This window comes from Suricata suricatta, chromosome 2 (assembly GCF_006229205.1).
Source record: "Suricata suricatta isolate VVHF042 chromosome 2, meerkat_22Aug2017_6uvM2_HiC, whole genome shotgun sequence".
NCBI classification, from domain to species: domain Eukaryota; kingdom Metazoa; phylum Chordata; class Mammalia; order Carnivora; family Herpestidae; genus Suricata; species Suricata suricatta.
Window position 1 is genome coordinate 99,407,565 of NC_043701.1, and position 6,957 is coordinate 99,414,521.

Below are 6,957 nucleotides of genomic sequence, written 5' to 3' on the forward strand. Positions count from 1 at the left end.
AAGGCGTAACTGATAATGCACAGCACTTTATATATATATATAATTTGGCTTCATCAAATGACATCATGGAAAATGTCCCCATGTTTCTAAGTGTTTGGGACTCTGCCAGTCTCAAAGGATTATAACGTTTTCCAAAGGGACGTGAAGTCGTGACTGAGTATCAATGGTATAGCACTTCTATAATCACCAGTCTTTCTTCACAAGGGTGTTGTCCCTCCCGGGACTGCCCCTTCCTTCACTGGTACTGTGACCTCCCGGATCTGCCTATCACAATCATAGCCTGGCCCTGCACCCTTGGCCACCCAAAGTTAATCTGTGAGAAAAAGGAGACACATTCCCCACTCCACCTGTTGATCTGTGATCGAAGCATTGCAGGAGATAGAGTTCTTCAGATAAAGCCAAGAGGAGCAGCAAAAGGAAGGGAGAAAGGAAAGGAGCTGAAGGACTCTGGTCAGACAAGCCTATCGCTGGCGTCGTAACCTGTCAGACCGTGTGCTCCAGACAAGGCTGTGAGCTCAAAGCTCCCAGAGGAGGGCTCAGCATGTGGGTCTCCAGGCCTGAGGAACATTCACAGAGCAGCCAGGATGACCATCGGACACAGGGTCACTAACCCTGCACACCTGCCAGAGAAGGTTCGTGTCCTTGACGACAGAGCCAGAGTTTTCTATACGCTAAAGTCTGCCAGTGCGGCAAGGTGACACGTCTGCAACCACGTAGTGTAGACGTATGTGCTTTGCCTGGAAGCCAAGATGGAATTGTAACAGAATTTCAGGTAGAGAAGAACCAAAATGGTTAAACACTGTTTATAAAAACAAGGAGTTTCCCCGTTTAAAAAAATGTGTTAGGCGCACCTGGGTGGCTTAGTTGGTTAATCGTCTGACTTTGGCTCAGGTCATGATCTTGGGGTTCATGGGTTTGAGTCCCGTGTCGGGCTTTGTGCTGACAGCTCGGAGCCTGGAGCCTCCCTCCTTCCGTGTCTCCCTCTCTCTTTGCCTCGCCCCCATTTGCACTCTCTCTTTCTCAAATAAAACATTTCCAAAAATTTTTTAATAAATGAATGAATGAATAAATAATAAAATGTGTTAAAATACACATAACATGAAATTATTATTCCAACCAGTTTTAAGTGTGCACTTCTGTGGCATTAAGTATATTCACATTGTTGTACAACCATCTCCACCACCCATATTCAGGACTTTTTCTTCTCAAATTAAGATCCTGTCCCCATTAAACACTACCTCTCCACCCGCCTCCCCTTGTCCCTGGTACCCATCATGCTCCTTCCTGTCTCTATGGATGGGACTACTCTAAGCAGTTCATATGATGGAATCATACGGTATTTGTCTTTCTGTGACTGGCTTACGTCACTAACATAATTCAAGGTTCCCCCTTATTGTAGCAGGTGTCAGAATTTCCTTCCTACTTTGTAAGGCTGGTTCATATTTCCATTGTGTGTATAGACCACATTTGTTTATCTATTCATCCGAGAAAGAGAGAGAGAGAGAGAGAGAGATAGCAAGAGTGAGAGAATAGGGGAGGGGCAGAGAGCAGGGAGAGAGAGACTGACAGTGCAGAGCCTGACTCAGGGCTCAAACTAATGAACTGTGAGATCATGACAGGAGCTGAGATCAAGACTCAGATGCTTAACCAAATGACCTTCCCAGGCGGCCCTCTATGTTTAATTTTTTATTTGTTTTTTTATTCTTTGTTTAATAACAACATGTTGCCTTTGAAATTTTTTTTTTAATTTAAATTATTTATTTTTAAGAGAGAGAGAGAGCAGGGGAGAGGCAGAGAGAGAGGGAGACACAGAATGTGAATCAGGCTCCAGGCTCTGAGCTGTCAGCACAGAGCCTGACGCAGGGCTCGAACTCACACACTGTGAGTTCATGACCTGAGCCGAAGTCAGACACTCAACTGACTGAGCCCCCCAGGTGCCCGTATGTTTAATATTTTTTAGAAGAACTGCTGCACTGTTTTCCATAGCAGCTGTGCCATTTTATATCCCCACTAGCAATGAAAATATTCTAATTTCTCCACATCATTGTATTTATTTTTATTTTATTTTATGTCATTTTATTTTATTTATAAATGAATACATAGGTTTATAAATAAATGTATAAAGAAATATAATATTTTATGAAGGAATGAATAACTTTATAAATAAATTTATAAATAATATAAATATAATATCTTATAAATAAAATGAAGAAAATTTTATATCTTTTTATGTTATTTCATTTTATTTTATTTTGGTTATTTTGGCCATCCTAATGAGTGTGTATCTTCCTTGTTCTATAGAACATAAAACCAAGACTTAAACATGTAAACAGTTGGCATTAGGTGGCGCAGCTCATCGGTGGCAGGGCTGGGGGCTGTACTCAGGTGGTCGGAATCCAAAGTGCAGGCTTTCTTCCGTTGTCCTGCCAGGTTAATGCTGCCCGAGCTCAGGTCTGCAGGGGCTCCTGTTGGCATAGCATCCATCCAGCTGATGCCAAGCACACAAAAGTGTCTCCATCAGCTACCAGTGAGTCTGCAGCTGCTTTGCTCGAATGCCAGTCGCTAACCTGGGACAGATCAAATCATAACTCCTGACCTTTGGTGCAAATGCCAAGGGACCTGAACGTGGATAATTTTGGAAGCCAACTGAAGAGTTGATATATTACTTGTCTCAATGCTTCCTGCTTTCGGTTGGGACTGGAAATGGAAGGTCCAGGCCCTGCCAGGAAGTCTGCTCTCGTGGTTTTACTGGTCAGGGCTAATTTAGGAAGTGCTGGAAATCTCGTAGAAACCCCTTGGGAAATTTTTACCTTGTTTTCCTGCAGAAAAAGTTCCACTCAGTTACAAAACCTCAGAGATGACATCTGGCCTCCCTACTGGCTTATCTGGGCTAAGCCTTGTGTCCTTTCCCGGTGCAATTCGGCATCAGGCGGCACAGCCGTGGGGACCTGGGCCCTGCAGGGGCAGGGCAGACAGAGAGCTGGGCACTCAGTGGGCTCTGCAAATGTGCTCTCATTTCACCCACACACTGCCCTGTTGGGTGAGCGTTAGTGTTTCCACCTCACCCCGGAAAACCTCGAGACTCAAAGAAGCTGAGTTAATTCATCCAGCGTCACTACTGCTAATGGAGAGTCAACCCATGAAGTTCCAAGATGATGGTTCTGTCTTCAGTACCCCTCTCTGTTTCGGAAGCATCACAAATCATTTCTTTCTGGGAAGAGATGGGAGTTCTGAGTTGAAGAGGGCAAAGTTTAAGCCCCACCATCCAACCGAAAACGTGCACGTGGCGTGAAATCCAGTCAGGCCATGGTGCACGGCCCAGGGACCACCGCGAGATTGCCACACTAGCCCTCTCTGCTCCCGTGTGTCATCTGTGCTACGAGAGGGCATGTGCGCGGAATGCCCAGCCTTGTGGTGATGGGTCCAGGCTTTTGGAAGAGGATTCCAAGTATGGGTGAAACAATGAAAAGAAAAGATCTAAGCAAATTTGCAGGGAAAGGAAATATAAGTTTGAAGCAGGAAATGAGTAGGCTTTAGAAATGAAGATTTGGGGAGCACCTGGGTGGCTCAGTGGGCTAAGCGTTCAACTGTGGCACAGCTCCTAATCTCGCAGTTTGTGGGTTCGAGCCCTGCATCAGGCTCTATGCTGACAGCTCAGAGCCTGGAGCCTGCTTCGGATTCTGTGTCTCCCTCTCTCTCTCTCTGTCTGACCCTGAGCCCTTGCACTTAATCTCTCTTTCTCTCTAAAAATAAATACACATTAACATTTTTTTAAAAAAGAAATGAAGATTTAGATGGTTGAGATTCGAGGCTGGGGAAACAGGAGAGGCAGGCATGAGGGCACTGGGAAGAGATGGGGCCTGTCAGACTGGACACACCCCAGTGGACCAGACTGCAAACCCTCACTGTCTTTCAGGAGTCTTCTGACACTCCTTTATAAAACAGAGCGTGGACAAGAAAGACATGCTGTCCCAAACACTAGCTTTGAATCAGCCGCTATGCACTCACGTATGTAATAAATCTTTCTGAGTGTGTACCGTGTTTGGTGAATAACAGACAAATTCCTGCTTTCATGGAACAAATAGTTGAGAAGGATCAAAATCAAGACCACTGTCATTTTCCTTGACCCTTGACATCTATTGCAAAAAAGGGTGCCTAGCAATTAGCAGACTTGAATAAACAGATTGATCATTCAATCCGGACAATTGGGTCCCATTGATTTAGTTTTACTGGTGGCAAAACCATACTCATATTTGATGACAGGCATTCAGGGAGAGAACAAGGCTGAGAGAGAAAATTCCGGCTCTGTTTTTCCTCCTTAAAAATCAATTGTAATAATCGGGACACCTAGGTGGCCTCTGACTCTTGATTTCAGCTCAGGTCACCATCTCACGGTTTGTGAATTCAAGCTCCACATCAGGTTCTGCGCTGACAGTGTGGAGCCTGCTTGGGATTCTCTTTCTCCCTTCTTTCTGCTTCTCCCCTGTTTTTGAGTGCGCGCGTGCGCTCTCTCTCAAAACAAATAAATAAACTTAAAAAAATTTTAAAACTCTTATCGTAATAACTGTGTTCCATGACAGATTAGTGCAATTCTATCACTTTGAAAAATTAATAAGGAAAACCGTTTTAATCACTCACACAACCCTCTTTATTAAAAGGCATAAGAGAAACGCAGCATCTTGTTTCCTTATCTTGTGATTCATTCATGTTCTCAGCTATTCGGAAATTGTATGTAAGGGTTTCAAGCTCAATTTACATATCCAAAAGCATCTGGAGCTAAAAAAAGAAAGTAGAATCAAAACATCATTTTTCTCTGGAAAACAAGGTACGGAGCCTGGTGGGAACCCCTCCATTAGTCATGGCCCAATTTCATACGCCCACCAAGCAGGGCATGAGGAGGGCCCTGTGTGCCCGCAGAAGGTGGCGGTGAGTCAGAGCGGCTCTGATCCTGTCACCACCTGGGCCTGGCTTGCCAGTGTGACTCACCCCTGGGCCAGCCCCTAGAATCCTCTGAGGGTCCTCCTGCACAGGACAAAAGCTTCCTGCCGCTGGGGCCCCAGGCTGTGGGCTTCTGCACACCCCCAGGCCTTGTCATCTCCCCGGCTCAGGGACTGACAAGTTATGTTTAAATGGCCATCAGTTGCTGGAGGTCCAAATCAGTTTGGAGATCGGCTATCCCTGTTTTGGGGGGCAAAACAATGTGATGGGCCTTCCAACCAAGACAGTCAACATTTATTTCATAGTAGGGAGAGAAATCTGTGAAGTCTAATTTCCTGGAGACAGAGTGCATCTCTGCCCAGGTGATGGTGATCATGGTAAGTCACCTGTTCCCCCCTATTCAATTGTGACTAAGGATAGAGAACCCTGGTGGGGTAGGGTTTGGGTGTACTGAGGAATAAGGAGAGGGCCCAGCAACATGGCGGCCATGCTGGGCTGGAGAGCAATCTGCAGGGGTGAGGCTGAGTTATGCCAGGACCCGGAAGAGCTGACCCTGGCTTTAAATTCTCCAGTCTATGTTGCAATCTTCTTACGTTAACCTCAGACCTGAGGAGCGTTGTTAGAAATGACAGCCTCAGGGCGCCGGGGGTGGCTTAGTCGGTTAAGCATTCTTGGTTTCAGCTCATGATCTTACAGTTTCGTGAGTTTGAGCCCCACATGGGGCTCTGCACTGAGAGCAAGGAACCTGCTAGGGATATTCTCTCTCTCTCTCCTCTCTCTCTCTCTCTCTCTCTCCCCCTCTGTCTGCCCCTCCCCCACTTGAGCTGTCTCTGTTTCTCTCAAAATAGGAAAGACAGAAAGAAAAAAGGAAAGAGAGGGAAAGAAAGAAAGAGAGAGAAAGGAGGAACAGAAGAAAGAAAGAACAGAAGGAAGGAAGGAAGGAAATGACAGTCTCAAGTTTAGCTGTCCTTTGAGGCTAAGAGGGGTCAACTTGGACAGCGATTCCATGGAAAGTGGACTAGAGACTTCCAGAAGCTGACAGCCCCTGGGAAGCAAAGGTTTGGAGGCTGGGGCTGACCTGTGCTTGCTCGGGCGATGGTGGAAAAGGCAGGAATTCCTGGGGGTGGCCAGGTTACACTAATTCTCATCAACTTGGTGCCGTTTTAGAGGAAGTCCATTAGAGACCAGATGTCATGGTGTCCTGAGTTTAAGGTCAATTTGTACATAACACTGGTGCAGAAGCAGGCTTTAGAGCACATCCCTTGAAGGCAATTCAACCAGAAGAGCAGATACATGGGGTGGTGGGGTGGGGGGGGTGGGGGCTGAGATCGGAAGTGCAGGGGTGTGTGGCCGAGGACCCCTGGGGAAAGGAGAAAGGCCAGACCAGAGCATTGCAGACTGTCTGCAGCGGGAATTAACCCATACTTAAATATCAACTCTATGACCTCAGCAAACTGACATTTATACCTAAGTTAATCACACAGACCTAGTGTAGAAATGGAGTGTCCACATCTTCACTTGATGTGATTGTTAATTATACGTGTCAACTTCTCTAGGTTATTGTGGCCAGTTTGGGGTCAAATGCCACTCTGGACACATCTGTGACAGTGTTTTTTGGGTTTTTTTTTGCTTTGTTTTTAGATGCAATTAGCATTTAAACTTGTAGACTTGTAGTAAAGAAGGTTACCCTCCCTGTGTGGATGGGCCTCATCTACTTAGTTGAAGTTCCTCAGTGAGAAAACTGAAATCCCTCAAGGAAAAAGGAATTCTGCCTCCAGACTGTATTTGGACTTGAGCTGCAACATCAGCTCCTCTTTGGATCACAAGCTTACTTACCTGCCCTACTGATTTCATACTCACCAGCCTGTAAATTCACATGAACCAACTCGGTAAAATAAATCTCTCCTTATAAATACACACATACAATTGGTTCTGTTTCTCCTGAGAACACTGGCTAATACACCCAATATCTGTTACTTTCCCTGGCCTGTCCCTCGTGCCCCTGTCCCCTTCCCTATA